Source organism: Rattus norvegicus, chromosome 3, assembly GCF_021556685.1.
Source record: "Rattus norvegicus strain SHRSP/BbbUtx chromosome 3, alternate assembly SHRSP_T2T, whole genome shotgun sequence".
NCBI lineage: Eukaryota > Metazoa > Chordata > Mammalia > Rodentia > Muridae > Rattus > Rattus norvegicus.
In genome coordinates this window covers 58,702,313-58,720,080 of record NC_141536.1, presented here as the reverse complement: position 1 = coordinate 58,720,080, position 17,768 = coordinate 58,702,313, and the positions used below count along the sequence as shown (strand labels likewise).

Sequence of the window (17,768 nt, the reverse complement as noted above, 5' to 3'; positions counted from 1 at the left end):
AGGCTTTACTGCTGGGATTAAAAAGCTTATGAGTCATTTTCATTTTGTCACCAATGAAAAACTGGCCTCCAGCTTTATTCAAGGATGTGGAGCATGGGTGGGGTCTGGTTGCATACACCTTTAATCCCAGCACTGGAGACGCAGAGGCAGCTGATCCTTGTGAGTTCAAGGCCAGTCTGGTCTACATATCGGGTTGCAAGACGGCCAGGGCTTCATAAACACTGTCTCAAAACAAACAAATGAACAAACGACCAAATAAACCCAACAAGAGTAAAAGACCGTGGAACACAGTTAGGACAATATTGACCCATGGATGAAAACATTCACGGAGCGTCATCTGACAGCACAGCATCTGTGATATGTGGGGGGAAAGCTCCCAGCACTCCTTAAAGATGTTAATAAGCATGCAAGATGCACACCACATGGGGCTCCGTCCTTCAGTCTGCCGGGAAGAAAACCCACCTTCACAGTTGTTAACCACCATGGGCTTCTTTTGCTCTGCAGGCTCCCTCATATGGGGTATGTTAAACATACACACCAAGATGATTCCTTTCTTTCGTTGTGTTTCGTTTTATTTTTAAATGAAGTCTAATGTAAGGAGCCACCCATTAAAGTCATTCAAGTCTTGCAGCACAAAGGTCAGGTCCATTTGTACATTTTAAGATTCAAATTTTTATTTTTCAAAGGTTTGGAAGGAAAACCCCCAGTACAAAACCAGAACAAAACAGCAACAATAAAAACTTACTCCAAAAGTTAATAAAGACCTGACATGCACTTGGACGGTGACTGAGAGGGACACTTTGGAACATTGCAGCAAGTCGCTTAGGAAACTGGAATTGCTGTTTGCATTACTGCATGAAGGGAACCTTCTTTTATGTCTTTAAAATACTTATAAAAAACTAAGAAAAAGTTACAGAAAGTCGAACATGGGACAAAAATTACAAAGGCAAACAAGGCATTGGCAGAAATCACTCCAACCTTGAGAGTAAATTAGGAAAACGGAAGATTTCAAATCGAAATGAAACCAGAGCTGGAAGAGAGGCTTTTCACAGAGACCCGTGCAGGAGGCTCTCTGCTTGTGTGGTAATCCAATTAATGAGAAGAGCAGATCATAGACATACGCACTGGAAAAGGATTGAACGTTCTATGCCGTTTGGTATAATCTAGCAGAGCAAAAATAATAAAACTTGCGTTACTGCAGCAAAAACATTAAGGATGGACAGTAATGGTCACGGATTTAAATACTGTTACTGTTGAATTATTGTACGAAATGCTAAAGCCCTGAATTAAAAATAAAACCGTGTGTGTGTGTGTGTGTGTGTGTGTGTGTGTGCCTGTGTCTGTGCCTGTGTGTGCCTGTGTGTATGTGCATGCGTGTGTGCCTGTGTGTGTGTGTGTGCCTCTGTGTGTGTGTGTGTGTGTGTGTGTGTGTGTGTGTGTGTGTACGTACGTACACTCAGAGGACAACTCTGTGAAGCTCGTTTTCTCCTTTCACCATTACATGTGGTCCAGGAATCAAGCTTAGGCCTTTAGGCTTGCACCCGAAGCAACTTTACGTACTAATCCACCTTGCCAGCCCAAGACCAGAAATATTGTAGTTCAGATACAAGATCTCAAAAGCACTCCCCTTTCCTAAACATTTCCTAAACATTTATCCATTATGAATGCAAAGCTGAAACACGAAAGAAAAGAATGCTTTTCTTTAGAGGAGATTTTAAAAATCACTGTCAAATCAAGAGGTTATCAAAGAGTGTACAGGCTGAGGGATGGGGAATTAATGAAAACAAATTTTGTTGAAAAGGCCATGATGAAACCTAATACTGTATGTATACTAAGTTTTAAAAAGGACGATTAACAAAGACTTCGAGCTCGGAGTGAAAAGCTCTCAGGGAGAACTTTCCCTCGGGATGGAGACCCTCTAACTCCAAAGACCAGACCGAGACACCACAGGCGGCCATCAGCAAGAGGATTTGGTTTATTGTCGGGATACACAGGCACAGGCACCTGCGGGCGCTTCAGTCACTCGGGGGACTGGCGCGCCCCACGGAACCAAGGATGGGCTTTTATAGGATTTTGGGGAGCAGAAGCAAGCATACAAAAGCAGATGCATGGTTACAGGGATATAATTGGTGGATTCTAATATGGCAAGGGTTTAGCCCGGGGGCAAGTTTCCTAGCTACCTTCCTGAAACATAACGGCTGACTCGGCCCCCCAAGGGTTCAGCCCGGGGGCAAGTTTCTTAGCTACCTTCTTGGAACATAACGGCTGACTCGGCCCCCCACCAGGGTGTGGGACCTCTCCCGGGGCTTTTCTCATTGTCAGGTGCTCAACGGCAGTCCTCCTGTTGCCAGGCCTTCAACCAAACACATCTTGCTTGGCAGCCGCTGTGTACTCAGTGTTCTAACCTTTCCCTGAACCAGTCATCTTAAGTACAGCCTTGCAAAATGGCGTTACTGCTGCTAAGCTGGGGTCTTTCAGGAGCAGCAGTAGAGCACAGCCTGGAGTGCACACTCATCACGTGAGGCCTTTAGGCTGATCTTCAGCGTTTCCCCACCACAGAAAAAAGAGGCAGGCAAGCTCCTGATGTCTGATACTGGATATCTGTTTGATAATTAGCACTAAATACTCTAAACAAAGCCCATAAAACAGCTATCTGGAGACTTTATAAAGAGTAAAGCAGGCAGGTGGGAGACACTGGAGAGGTGAGCTATTCAGGGGTGAGTTTCTCATGTCCTTCCTATTTTTACTCACGGTCTTAAGCCAGAGGCTCCTGAGAGCACCAGGAATCGTGCTGCAGACAGTTACAATCCTGAGATTCTAATTTCTGTCCGGAAGGCTGGAGAAAGGAATGCTTACAGGACAGATTGCGTGGGGTAATTGTATTTTCTTGGCTAATCAAAGGCAGACAGCAGAGGCGTGTCTGTGTTCTTCCTTGTTCTCTGGTCAGAGGAGTTGAGAAACGGGTGCATTAGCTCTTATAGAGTTCATAGTTCTGAAAACTATTCTTTTATCTCTTTCTGTTCCTTTGTGGGTGGCCCCAACTGTGAGAACCAGTGGCAGGTAGGAGAGGAAGAGGGATCCTCTTTCTAGCCAGAAGATTAGGCAAAGGACCCCTGGGGGCTGCAAGGTATCAGGGGAAAATCTTGGAAGATAAAGGCTTGAGGGTGATTCTCCAGTTCTGTCTGTAAGCCAATATAATACTTGCTCTCACTTCTGAGCTGCACACGTGCGGAGCAGACCCAAAGCTACATAGCAACGGCTTTGACGGCCGACTATAAATCTCTAAAGTCAGACTAAACGTTAGGTGGTAACCCAGACAAACACAACAGCTCAGCCAGACAAAACAGAACAGAGCAGACCCCCACCCCCAACGCTGAACGACTACCTACAGGAGAGATGAGATCTGTGTTCTGATACATGCTACTGGACCAACCTATGAGGAACCAGCCAATCCTTGACCTTTGAGACCTAGTCCTCTAGACTGCCAACTCCATCCAAGCTTTGGAATTCTACAGTCGCATCAGGGTCCCTCCCCGCCCCCAAATAATCATGCTTTGCTTTATAATTCACTGGAAAGATTAACAGAAATCATGCTGAAAGAGTGGTTATGGTTGATTATGGGGACAGATTACAAATTAAAACCAGTTGAACATCTTTTATATATACAGTATATACATCTTTTATACATGCACAGAGCAGAGTCTGGGAGAGTTCTAAATGAAGATTCTATTAGGTTCTTAGTTTCTTTTAGGTTCTTATCCTTTGCCTGTCAGCCTGTGACAATCTCTGTTAAGTGCGGAAATCTGGGAAGCTCCCTGGAGCTTTGGTGTCTAGATGTTGAACTATCATTCTTTTGAGGGCTTTATTTAGTGTGTGTGTGTGTGTGTGTGTGTGTGTGTGTGTGTGTGTGTGTGTGTAAGCGTGAGTATGTGCATGTATGTGCGTGAGTGTGAAGTCTAAAATATGCATATGCATGTATGTATGACATGTGTATAGTTCAGAGGACAACTTTTGCAGTCAGTTCTCTCTCTATGGTGATATCCAAGAATCAAACCCAGGTTGTTGGGTTTATGCTATGTCTTAGTCTGGGTTTCTGTTTCTGTGATAAAACACCGTGACCAATAGTAATTGGGGGAGAAAAGGGTATCTTTCATCTTACCCTCAGGAAGGTTAGGGCAGGAACTGACTAAGAGGCTCTAGAGAAATGCTGCTTCCTGGCTTGCTCCTCGTAATTTGCTGAGCCTGCTCTTTTGTACATCCCAGGATCACCTGCCTAGGCTTGGTACTACCTACGTCAATCACTAATTAAGAAAATGTCCCAGAGACTTGCTTACAAGCCAGTCTTTCCTCAACTGGGTTACCTCTCCTCAGATAACTCTAATTTTGGGTCAAGTCCACAAAAAATACCAACTAGTACATGTTATAAACACTTTTTATCTTTTCTTTAAATTTTTTTTTATTTATTTATATTTCAAATGTTATCCCCCTTCTGGGTTTCTCATCCATAACCCTCCTATCCCATCCCCCGCTTCTTCTGTGAGGGTGCTCCCCCACCAAACCACCCCTTCTTCCCACCTCCCCACCTTGACATTCCCCTACACTGGGAGGGTCCAACCTTGGCAGGACCAAGGGCTTCTCCTCCCATTGGTGCCCAACAAGGCCGTCCTTTGCTCTATATGCAGCTGGAGCCATAGGCCTGTCTATGTGTACTCTTTGGATAGTGGTTTAGTCCCTGGTATTGTTCTCATGGGGTTGCAAACTCCTTCAGCTCCTTCAATCCTTTCCCTAACTACTCCAATGGGGATCCTGTTCTCAGTTCGATGGTTGGCTGTGAACATCTGCCTCTGTATTATTCATGCTCTAGCAGAGCCTCTCAGGAGACAATTAAATCAGACTCCTGTCAGCATGCACTCCTTGGCATCAGCAATATTGTCTGGGTTTGGTGGCTGTATGTATATGGGCTGGAACCCCAGATGGGGCAGGCTCTGAATGGCCTTTCCTTCAGACTCTGCTCCAAATTTTGTCTCTGTATTTCCTCCTATGAATATTTTTGTTCCCCCTTCTAAGAAGGACTGAAGCATCTGCACTTTGGTCATCCTTCTTCTTGAGCTTCATGTAGTCTATGGATTGTATCTTGGGTATTCTGAGCTTTTGGGCTAATATCCACTTATCAGTGAGTGCATACCATGTGCATGATTTTAGTGATTGGGTTACCTCACTCAGAATGATATTTTCCAGTTCCATCCATTTGCCTATGAATTCCATGAAGCCATTGGTTTTAATAGCTGAGTAATACTCCACTGTGTAAAGCTACCACATTTTCTGTATCCAGTCCTCTGTTGAGGGACATCTGGGTTCTTTCCAGCTTCTAGCTATTATAAATAAGGCTTCTATGAACACAGTGGAGCATGTGTCCTTGTTGTATGTTAGAGCATCTTTTGGGTAGTTCAATGTCCAATTTTCTTAGGAACCTCCAGACTGATTTCCAGAGTGGTTGTACCAGTTTGCAATCTCACCAACAACGGAGGAGTGTTCCTCTTTCTCTGCATCCTCACCAGCATCTGTTGTCACCTGAGTTTTTGATCTTAGTGACTCTGACTGGTGTGAGGTGGAATCTCAGGGTTGTTTTGATTTGCATTTCCCTGATGACTAGGGATGTTGAACATTTCTTTAGGTGCTTCTCAGCCATTTGATATTCCTCAGATGAGAATTCTTTTGTTTAGCTCTGTCTCCCATTTTTTAATAGGTTTATTTGACTCTCTGGAGTCTAACTTCATGAGTTCTTTGTCATTTTCTGATAATCCTTTTTTTAAAAAATAAAATTTTTATGTGCATAGGTGTTTTGTCTGCACGTATGTATCTGTGCACCACATGTGTGCCAGGTTCCTTTTGAAGCCAGGATCCTCTGTAGGATCACCTGGAGCTGGAGTTGCGGTGGTGAGCTGCCAGTTGAGTGCTGGAAACTTAACTCTGGTTCTCTCCAGGAACAACTCTTAAAACCTCTGACCTTAGAGCCTCCTCTCCAGCTCTTTTTTTTTCTTTTTTCTTTTTCTTTTCTTTTCTTTTTTTTTTTTTTGAGACAGGGTTTCAGTTGCTCAGACTGGCTCAAACTCTCTGTAGCCTACATTGGTCTTGAATTTGTGGCAGTTTGCCTGTCTCAGCCTTTCTAGTGTGAACTGCCATGCCTAGCTGCTGCATCAGAATCGTCATTGTCACCACCACCATCATTAGCAGCAGCAACAGTAGCATCATAATTTGCATCGTTCAGTAGCAAATTCAAGATTTCTGCATGGTGATTACTCTATCATTTCTAGCTCCATTTCCAGCTAAAACACACAGAGGGGGGGGAGGGTACAGAGACAGTGTATATATATATGTATATCTATACATATATATTATTATATATATTATATATGCATAATGTTAGCAAACAAAGTAATGTGGTTCCCCCCCTCCCTTTTTCTTTTCGGAGCTGGGGACTGAAACCAGGGTCTTGCGCTTGCTAGGCAAGTGCTCTACCACTGAGCTAAATCCCCAACCCCCAAAGTAATGTGTTTTATTATAGTATTTTCATATCTTTTTTTCAAGACAGGATTTCTCTGTGTAACCCTGGCCATCCTGGTTGGCCTCAAACTCAGAGATCGCCTGCCTCTGCCTACTGAGTGCTGGGATTAATGGAATTTGCCACCACTATCCAGCCAAATAACTTGTTCCTATTTATCTTTCTCTCCACTGCCTTCCCAGTTCTGTGCCATCTTTCTACAAGTAGCCCCTCCTTTGCTCTGTGTTACCTGTATTTGGTTACCTTCTCTTGCCTGGTGTCCAGGGAGGATAGGGGACTGCATCTGATCCTTTGGAACTGGAGTTCCAGATGGCTGTTTGCTGCCGAGTGGGTGCTGAGTATTGAACCTGCACCTCTGGAAGAGCAGCCAGTGCTCTTAACCTCTGAGCCATCTCTCCAGCCTCTTGTACCTTTGATTCTGAATGCTTCTTGTGTTTGTATGTTCATTTATTTCTCTAGACTTGGGAATTTTCTGCTATAATTTTATACCTAAATTGCTCATGCTTTTGTTTACCTCAGCTCCTTTTCCCATCTTGTAGATTCCTTAGGTTTGGTCTCTGAATGTATTTAAGTTCTTGGAAGGTTTGATCATGCTTAATTATTCTGGTTTTTATAGATGCATTGTTACCTCAATGTTGTCCTCCACCTCCAATATCCATTCTTGAGGTGGAAATTTCTGGTTTCTTTGGAGACTCGGTTGTTGTCATGTGATGTTTTTCTGGAAACTGTCTTCTTATGTAGACAGTGTTGCTGAAGCAGACATGTGGGAGGATGTTTTGCTAAGGACAGACACGTGGTGTTTCTCTGGAGACAGCCTGGAAAAAGGTCATGTGATGTTTTGCTAGAGCAGATGTTTACGAGAATTTGTGATGTTTGGGGAAGCTATAACTACAGCCCATCAGGCAGAGGATGGTGCTGGACCGCATTGGTTCACCTTGCCATTGTGTACTTGCCACTCCTCTTTGGGCTTGGCTGACACTGGTTTTCACTGACAATGACGGTAGGTGGTATCGGTACGCCTTACCATTCTCTGTTGGTCATCATTTGTTGTGACTTCATAGAGAGGAATGCACCAAAAACCTGCTGGTGGTCTGGCAGCTTCTTGCTCCTTCCACAGACTTGGGCCAATGGGCAGAGCCTTGCAGTTTCTTCTGGATCTACCTGGACCTGCTGTTGCTGGTTCATGGATGATGTTTGAGAGTGGATCGAGCTACCCCCGCCCATTCATGTGAACTGAACTGCTGATACGATGGCAAGGCAGATTGGATTTGCTCCAAAGAAATATTTCTAAACAGGTCCTTGTCCTCCTTTGTTCTATTAACCTTTCCTCTCCATTGCCTCTGGTTGGTAGCAGACTAGAAGGGAGGTTAAAGCATTTAAGAGCCCTTATTAAACGTAGGTTTTGAAAAATCTAAGCCTACACGTTCCTTTTTCATCATCCCTTCTAATTTGACACTATCGATTGTGTTATTTTTATTGGCTCTTGCATTTACATCCCGTCTGTCTGGTTCTTTTACAGAGTCTGTTTTCTTCCTGAAAATTTCCTCTGTGACTTTGAACTTCACCTCCGTGTTTATTCACTCGTGCTTAACATTTTGGCGAGGCTCCCAGTTGATTTACTTATTCATTTGCTTGTCGAGTTCTCTATGTGGTCACTGACACTTTTAAAAAGTAGGATTTGAAAACTTTTTTTGTTTTGGAATTCCAGCTCATTAGCCTTAGTCTCTAGTGCTGAAGAGCTGCCTTGTAAAGGTGGGACAGCATCTTGTTTTCTGATGCTGTTTCTTGTTGTCTTTTGCCACTGTGTTGGGATGAATGCATCCTCCAAGTTTCACTTTCCCCTCTGATCACTGTCCACTCTATTGGTTTTGTATTACGCAATTCTTCCTGGTGAGCTGTCAACTGAATTTATGGCCCTCACTGTTTTAGGAAGGAAGCTTAGCACAGTAACACATACAATGATTTGGTAGCCGAACCAATGCTGACCTGCAAAAGGAGGCACTTACTTCACTCCCAGAGACGTTTCAGAGACAGCGACCCCAGGGAACGGAATGGGTGAAATTTAGTTCAGTGTTTTGAAAACTATGGGAATGGTTAAGAAGTAAAAAGGGGCAGGAGGATCGGAAATGAAGGAGCAAGGAATTGAATGACACAGAAAGTGGATGGTAAGAGGCAAGAGAACTATGCAAGAAAATAGTTTAGGTATAGGGGAAGGGCCATAAAACAGTACAGAAAGTGAGTGGTTGGGAACAAAAGGGAACAAGGGGGAAATACTGTATAAACAGGGAAAGGGGTTGTGAAAGCCTTTTCGGATGAGTTACAAACTAAGACAAGACAAAGTCAAAATGTGTTAGTATGTATATTTTGGTATGGAATCAGTGGGGGTAGTGGGCAGGAAACTAGAAAGTGGGGTGGGGAAAGAGGCTTTAAGGCAGTAGGTGTGTGTGTGGGATAACAGCACACATGTGATCCTAAAGTGGAAGAGGGATCCTGGGAGGAAGTTATAGCAGAGATGGCGGCGGAATGGGTAGGAGGTGTGTATGGAAGTGACGTGTGTACATGCAGGGAGGAGAATCAAATAATGAAACTGAGATTTTAGTATCCATGTTTTTTTATAGTTGAGGTGAATGTGGTTTCTCCCATCTTGTTTGTAGAAGGCTCTGCCCAAAGGAAGAAGGCTGTTAGCCTCAGTTGTTCAAGTCAGAATGCTTTTCCTGCTTACGAGGAACTCCACTTTTTGCAGTACTTCCCCAGAGTCTAGCCTGCCATTTACAGCTTTATCTCTGGTATGATGGTGTGCTGGGAATCATACTCTCAACCCTGGGCTTTTGTGGCTGAGACCAGGAGGGTGTGGCAGACTTGTCCACACTTGTTTATCTTGATTACTGGGTGTTCACTGCCTGCTGAACTTTGGCTTCTTTCTACACAAGTCCAGCATACTTATGTTCCTATCCTGTTGCTTCCCGTGGCAGCACTGGGAGTGGTGGCTTCCCTGGGCTGCTTGGAGAACCTCAGCTCCAGGTTCCTGACACCCTTCTGCTGCAGCCTCTATCACTCAGCCTTTAGTGGTGTATCCTGCCCCAGTCACAGCTCCACAGTCCACTCAGCGTTAGTGCACAGGCATTCTTTTCAAAGGTGCATGAACACTTTACTCACCCAGAACTACTGTATTTACTTCAGTGGAGTGGGATGAATGCATCCAAATTGGCAATGAGCAAACAATGCACACAGTGGCACCTTGCCAATATCATCCTATGTAAAAACCTATCTGCCTTAAGAAAGATTTTTTCCTTTTTCTGCAATTAACATATTACCATGTTTTAAAGTTATAAAAATATACTATCTGTGTGTGTGTGTGTGTGTGTGTGTGTGTGTGTGTGTGTGTGTGTGTGTGTGCGTGCATACGTGTCTATGCACTTCTGTGTCATGGCACGTGTGGTTGGCTCTCTCCCTCCACCATGTGGGTTACTTGATCACACTCAGGTACCCAGGCTTGGTATTGGGTGTCTTTACTTTCTGAGCCATCAACCAACCCCAACCCTAAGTTTATTGCCTAGAAGTAACATCTATAATTATTACATTGTTCTGTTGGTCAGAAATCCAGACAGAATGTGGCTTAGCTGGTTCTCTGTTTTAGGTTACGGCTACTTAAATATTAGTAGGGTGCACTCCTTTCTGTTGACTGAGAAGAACGTGTTTCCACGTTTACTCAGTTTGTTGAGTTTACGTTCCACACCCAGGGCTGTGTTCTCATCTGCCAGCTGTTGGCCAGGTGAGCGTCTAATGGCTAACTGCATTCCCTGGGGCTTGCCTTTTCCCTTTGGCTCCAAAGCCATCAACGATGCACCAAATCCTCCTTAGAATGTGATCACCTCTGATACTCCCTGTCAATTGGCTCCATGCAGGTTGTCTAGAATTTCCCCCTTTAAACGGTCTATAGTTTCAATTCTTCTGAAGATCTCCTTGATAGCAGTACTTTATTATTTTATGAAATAACCAGAGGTGAGAATCTTACAAGAATGTCTTAGAATCCTATTATAAGGTATCGGAATATAATGAAAATGAGAACAAGCTTGGAGAACAAGAGGCTTGTATTGGAACAATGTAGACATATACAGCATTGCAGAAAGAACGGCTTCTATGACAGGAAGTGCATATACACACAGGAAGTTGATCCAAGCCCTTTTGTGGTGGGGTTCTTGAACTCTGATTCCAAAGATAAGACAAAAGGCAAAAATAATGAGAGTTGACCTTGGAAAGCAAATGTATTCTGCAACTCATTTTGTGAGCCTAGCTAGGCTACCCTTGATCCTAAAAGTTAGAGAGACCTTAACAGAAAAATAGTTACAAGTCTATACCATTTGTGAGAGTTCTCTACATTCGAAGCCAAATAGCATTCCAAATTCTGCAATATATAAAGAGTAATAGATCAACAGAAAACCAAAGTCAGAAGTATTTCACGCATATGACTTCTGATTTACAAGCAAATGTTATCTGTGTTTGTAAGCGTCCCGGAAAGGCTTGCTTGCCAGACTGAGTTGCTGTTGGGTGGCACTGGAGCCTTTCTGGAGTGCCAGTGGCAGGAAGTTGGGTCTCTTGGACTGTGCACGTGATGGCTCTGGGGACCCAACACTGTCTTTTCCTCTCATTTGCTTGAGGCAAGGTAAGCAGATTCTTCTACCAAACACTCTCACTATGATGTACCCTCTTGTCATAGGTTCAAAATAATACACCAAGATATTTCTGCAGAGTGGAGCACATCATCTCTCACAAGCGTTCATTTCCCTATGGAGAGGAGTGTAGTATAAGGCTTGAAATGAGTCTTAACTACTGGGAGACCCTCCCCAAGTGAGACACGAGAATGGAGTCTCACTTGCAAATGCAAGGGGTTTATTTTCCAGCACATCGGGGTCGACCTTCAAGCAGTTCCTCATGGCGAGTGACTAGAAGGAGATCCCGAATGGCTATAACAAGCAGTTTTTATACTTTTTAGGGGTACAGGTTACATCAGCAAGGTTACAGTTTAAACTCTATGGCTAAGCATATCGACCTTTGAATCTATTGGCTAGCAAGCATATGACATGCATTCGAGCTGGGACCAGAGAGCAGGTGGTATCAGTACATTCTGCAGTTTTTCAGGAATGTCCCTGCTTCTCCCAAGAGCTGTGGGTGGAGAATGGAATTTGGCTTAGCCTTGACCGGAAGCAGGAAGCTGGTACTTGGCCTAATCTTGATCTGTGGTGGGGGATGTAAAGTTGGCAGAAGCTCCTGGGGCCCTTCACAGGAACCCCATAAACTACCTACTTTCTACCAGGCCAAGCCTCTTAATAGCTCTTACATTTCAGTAAGAACTAGGGTCCTCGAGTAGAACTACAGTTGTCACCTTCTCTTTAATCTTAAAATAATCCCAGAGCAAAATAATAAATATGATGATAATAATAATAATTAATAATAACAAGTCTTAACATAGAAAGGCAAGAAATAGAAAAAGGTATTACTAATCATAAAGGAAAATACTGATACATTGACTTCATTAAGAACTTCTTCCCAGTTGGGCAGAGGTGGCACACACCTTTAATCCCAGCACTCGGGAGGCAGAGTCAGGCAGATCAAGTCCAGCCTGCTCTATGGAGCAAGTTCCAGGACAGCCAGTGCTACACTGAGAAACCCTGTCTCAAAAAACAGTACAGGTACGCACACGCCCCCCCTCCCCCCCATTTTTTTCTCATCTAGGTATTAGGAGAGTGAAGAGATGAGCCATTAAAGTGGAAAACCACTGATAACATATAAGCAGCATAAGATTTCCTCAGTGTGAAATATACTAACACAAATAATTATGGAAGACACCAACAACACACTGTACGAATGGGAAAGCACTAAATAATGATGTGGTTGATGGGCTTTTCATTACAAAGAGATGCAAGACAGAACGTTTGGTATAATATGCCGTTAGATGGGTGAAGATTGAAATATCTGAGTACTGCTGAGGGCAGGTCGCTGGCAGTTGTACTTTTGAATCTACATATAACATTTTCTGGTCTTTTGGAAAACAAACTTACTTTGATTCCATTTACAAAAAAACCAAAAACCAGAGAGTATGCTATATTTTAACTACACAAAGCAGTAGTGTTTATAATATTTTCATACCATCATTGCTCAGCTTGTATCAAATTAGTGTTGCTTTTAGATTGCATTATGTTATAATGCTTGATTTTCAAAATTATTGTTTGAATTGCTGGCTTAAGCCTCAAAGACTATTAGATAAATTGTCTTGGAATTAGGACAAAATTTCAAACAATATGGGAAGAGCCTAAGTACACCTTTGTCACTTTGTACTAATTATCATAGACCTGTTTGTGATTATAAAAATTATAATAAACTCTGAAAAATGTTGAGGTTATTCTACATTCCATAGTATAAAATGTTTAGCCGAGATTTAAAAATAAACACAACATTTATCTCATTTAGTCTGTAAATTTTCTTTTAGTAATTGCTTAGCATGTATTTTAAGATGAAATACTTTATAGCTTATTATCAGTGATTTGTATACCTATTCTACACAGCTATATACACGAAGTTGCATTAAAGTACAGAGAGATCATAAGGAGAAAAAGTTTAAGGTCCATTCTAGGGTATACTTAAGTGTATGGACACAATAATCCTTTACAACAACTGCTGATAAATAGCCTAGATCAAGGACTAGCTTATATACTCATTAATAGTATAAGATGCTATAGTACGTTCATGGGATATGGTAATCCGCAATGGACGTCAATAAACTATAGCCATATCAGCACAGGTTCAGCAAGACTTCCAAGACATACTAAACAAACTCATTTTGCTTATATTTACTTAAAACTAAAAACCAGAGATTAAGCTCTATCATTTAAGGCTGAGTTATTAGGCAGTGAAACTGCAAAGAAAAAAAATGTCTAGGTGGGCTGGAGAGATGGCTCAATGGTTTAGAACACTGGTTGCTTTTCCAGAGGACTCGGGTTCAATTCACAGCACCACACAATGTGGCTCATTGAGGTGGACATTTCTGGTTTCTTTAACAGCTCAGTTATGTCATGTGATGTTTTCTGGAAGCTTCCTTGTGAGAGGGCATGTGATGTTTTTCTGAAAACAGGCACTTGAGACAGCTTCACTGGTCTTTGCTGGTCTTATTATTCTCTTGTAGAGAGAAATTTGCCAACAACTTCTCGTGTTAATCCAGCTGACTCTGGCCACACTTTGCTGACTTGTGCTGATTTGGTAAAGCCTTGCTGTTTCTGCTGAATCCTGCCACTGCTACTGAGTCATGTTTTGTGTGTGCTATTGAATTGAACTGCTGGTGTCTTCTCTGGACAACAAAGAGTGGAGTCGCCTCAAGAAACTACTTTTCCTATTAACCTTCTTTTCTCCCTACTTCTGGACTGTGGGTTAAAAGGGAGGTTGAAGTATTTAAGAACCCTAAAGTAGGTTTTGAAAAACATCTAAGCTTACATACAACTGTGGGTAATCCCAGTTCTAAGGGATCAGACTCCTTCACACAGATATGTAGGTAGACAAAACACCATCTTCCTGTCACATTTCTTTCCCTTGCTTTTCTAAGTCCTAATGATTCTTGTTTGTAGGGTCCAAGAATCTATATTTTTAATTAATTAATTTTAAAAATAATTTTAAGTTATTCTGAAGGGTAGAGCTTTCATGGCACAAACACCACCCATGAGGTAAACATGCCAGTTGTTTATAGTATATAATGTATAATATATAAGCAGAGATAATGTTTGTTATTTCTATGAAATCAAGACTACCTGGCAGTCTAAGTGCTCAGGCCAGAGGAAGTCATTATTATAACAAAGGAAAGGATAAAGATCAACATTTTTTTTTTCTTTTTCTTTTTTTCCGGAGCTGTGGACCGAGCCCAGGGCCTTGCGCTTGCTAGGCAAGCGCTCTACCACTGAGCTAAATTCCCAACCCCAGATCAACATTCTTTATGAATTTAAATTTGTAAATTCCAAACAAATTATTACCAAATCATATCAAATATGTTAAAAAAAAGCACATAGCTAAGTCAGTGAGATTTATTCTCACAGTGCAAGTCTGTTTCATTCCTCAAAAAAAAAAAAACTCTAAGTAATCTGTTATATGAAGAATAATGAGGAAAATCATGTAATCAGGTAAAAACACATAGGAAATACTGACAAAACAGAATAATTATTTAAAAGAAAACCAAATCAGGGGTTGGGGATTTAGCTCAGTGGTAGAGCGCTTGCCTAGCAAGCGCAAGGCCCTGGGTTCGGTCCCCAGCTCCGAAAAAAAGGAAAAAAAAAAAGGAAAAAGAAAAAGAAAACCAAAACAAAAACGTTTCTTCAATTTTATGGAGAAAATGTACAGGAATTGGTAATATAATTCCGAGGTAGATTGCATATTATCATGTTTGAGGCTTAGTATCTTCAACAATGCAAAACAAATTAATAAACAAAAGAAAAAGAATCCAAAAAAGGAGAAATGGTTGTAAATTCTTTATTATATTTTTTTGTCTATTTAGTTATTTTAACATGTAATGGATGTAACCTAGGTCCTAGTACATGCAAGGCGAGTGATTGACCAACGAGCTACATTCCCAGTATCTCAATAGATTTTCTAGAATGGTATATATTGATTACTATTTCCCCTTCCTCCCCGAATCCCCCTACTTCTCATCCTATCTGGATCCATCTCCCTCCCCTTGTCTCTGATTAGAAAACAAACTGGTTGGCCCTAAAGAGATGGCTCAGTGGTTAAAAAAGCATTGAATGCACTTCTAGGGGACTCCACAACTACCTGTAACTCCAGTTCCAAGGGCTCTGACACCTTCACACATATACATGGAGACAAAACACACATCACATAAAAACAAATCATTAAAAACAAGCATCTAATGCTCGCTTCGGCAGCACATAGTAAAATTGGAACGATAGAGAAGATTAGCATGGCCCCTGCACAAGGATGGTGCGCAAATTCGTGAAGCGTTCTATATTTTTATGAAATTCACAGGCAAATGGATGGAACTAGAAAATATCATCCTGAGTGAGATAACCCAATCACAGAAAAACACACATGGTATGTACTCATTGATAAGTGGATATTAGCCCAAATGCTCGAATTACCCTAAATGCACAGACCACATGAAACTCAAGGATGACCAAAATGCGGATGCTTCACTCCTTCTTTAAAAGGGGAACAAGAATACCCTTGGGAGGGGATAGGGAGGCAAAGTTTAGAACAGAGACTGAAGGAATGGGCATTCAGAGCCTGCCCCACATGTGGCCCATACATATATAGCCATCAAACTAGGTAAGATGGATGAAGCAAAGAAGTGCAGGCTGACAGGAACCGGATGTAGATCTCTCCTGAGAAACACAGCCAGAATATGGCAAATACATAGGCGAATGCCAGCAGCAAACCACTAAATTGAGAATGGGACCCCCGTTGAAGGAATCAGAGAAAGGACTGAAAGAGCTTGAAGGGGCTTGAGACCCCATATGAACAACAATGCCAACCAACCAAAGCTTCCAGGGACTAAGCCACTACCCAAAGACTATACATGGACTGACCCTGGGCTCCAAATTCATAGGTAGCAATGAATAGCCTAGTAGGGGCACCAGTGGAAGGGGAAGCCCTTGGTCCTGCCAAGGCTGAACCCTCAGTGAACGGGATTGTTGGGGGAAGGGCAGTAATGGGGGGAGGATGGGGAGGGGAACAGCCATAGAAGGGGAGGGGGAAGGGTTAGAGGGAATGTTGGCCTGGAAATCAGGAAAGGGAATAACATTGAAATGTAAATAAGAATTCCCAATTTAATAAAGATGGAAAAAAAACATGCATCTAAGGGGTGATAAAATAATATATAAGATCTAACAAAACAAATCCATTGGAGTAGGACAAAAACAAAAGAAAACAAAACCAAAAACCAAAATCCAGCAGGAAAAGACCCCAAGCAAAGGCAGAAGAAGCAGATATAGACACAGAGACCTACTCGTTGGTATAATCAGGAATCTCATAAAAACACATACCATGAAGCTGTAATAGATACAGATAGGACCTGCTGGGTGAAAGGAGAAAAAAAATCATAGAAAAAAAGAAAAGGAAAGGAAGGCCCCTGACAAGACAGTATGAGGGAAGGAATCTTGAAGATCCTCCAGAGGCATGTGCTGGGAGTGCAGCCTGCTCCAGCAGTTTGTTCCCAGTGAGGAGAGTCTGTGTTTAGTAAGCACCTCGGTGAAATACCTCACTTCCCATGCACTTAGTCTGTGGCACCGAGGACCACAGCTTGAACAAACTTAGTAATAAAAAGAATCAACAGTGCTACTTATTATTAAAAATCCAAGTTTCAGGCTCCCTATCAGACAAGTATCCCAAAGGGAAGACTGAGAATTTGCATTTTTAACAAGGGCCCCTGGCGATTCTCAGAGAAACCTGGACACTGTTATGGTGACTTCCACTTTTAATTTTCTGTTCTAAGTGTAAAGACGAAATACCTGACTTAGAGTAAGAGCGGCTTCATTTGAAAGAAAGTGCCTACCCTGTAGAAAAAAGGGCAGATTATAAAGTAACACATTTTTGTCTGGCTCAGACTTTTCGGTGCTTCAGACCCATAAATCCAAGTGTTTACACTTCCTTTTGAAGTCATAAAAACATCCTAAACTCTTTCTTCAAGTCAGAATAATTTCCCTATAACCTTGGCTCTTTTCCAGTGTTCGTTATATCTCAGTGATGGCCTCAGTAGCGGGCCCACCAGAAACCTCCAGTTTTTAAAAAGGTTTCTTTCCTTAAATCTTGATCGGAATCTGTCACCAAGGCCTCTCATTTTTCTTCCTAATTTGTTCCATTTGCCCTACTTATTTCCATTTCCTTGCTCTCATTTCAATTACACTGTGTCTAACTTTTCCCATCATGAGGACATCCTAATTGGTCCAGTGTTGGCCAGGCTTGTTCTCCCTCGCTGTAGCTGGAATGATTCTGCTCTGATCTTATCAAACTCCCGTTTTCTCAAGAAAAGGATTAAGTTTTGTTTTTTGATAAAACAAGGCCAAAACTGATCTTTAGTGTGGTGCCCAGTTTCACCTTGTATTGCTGTCTCCCTGTCCAGTCACAATGGCCTCCTTTTAGTCTCTTAGGCTTGCAAGGCCTGCTTCTAACAAAAGGCCTTTATATAGGGCATTCCCTGTGTTTTTCCACGGTT

The 17,768-nt window shown here is 42.2% G+C and overlaps 1 pseudogene; it reads left to right on the top strand.

Annotated features, from left to right (window-relative positions):
* Nucleotides 1–15,469: 15,469 nt before the first annotated feature.
* On the top strand, nt 15,470–15,570 carry LOC120101944 (U6 spliceosomal RNA; annotated as a pseudogene).
* Nucleotides 15,571–17,768: the final 2,198 nt, after the last annotated feature.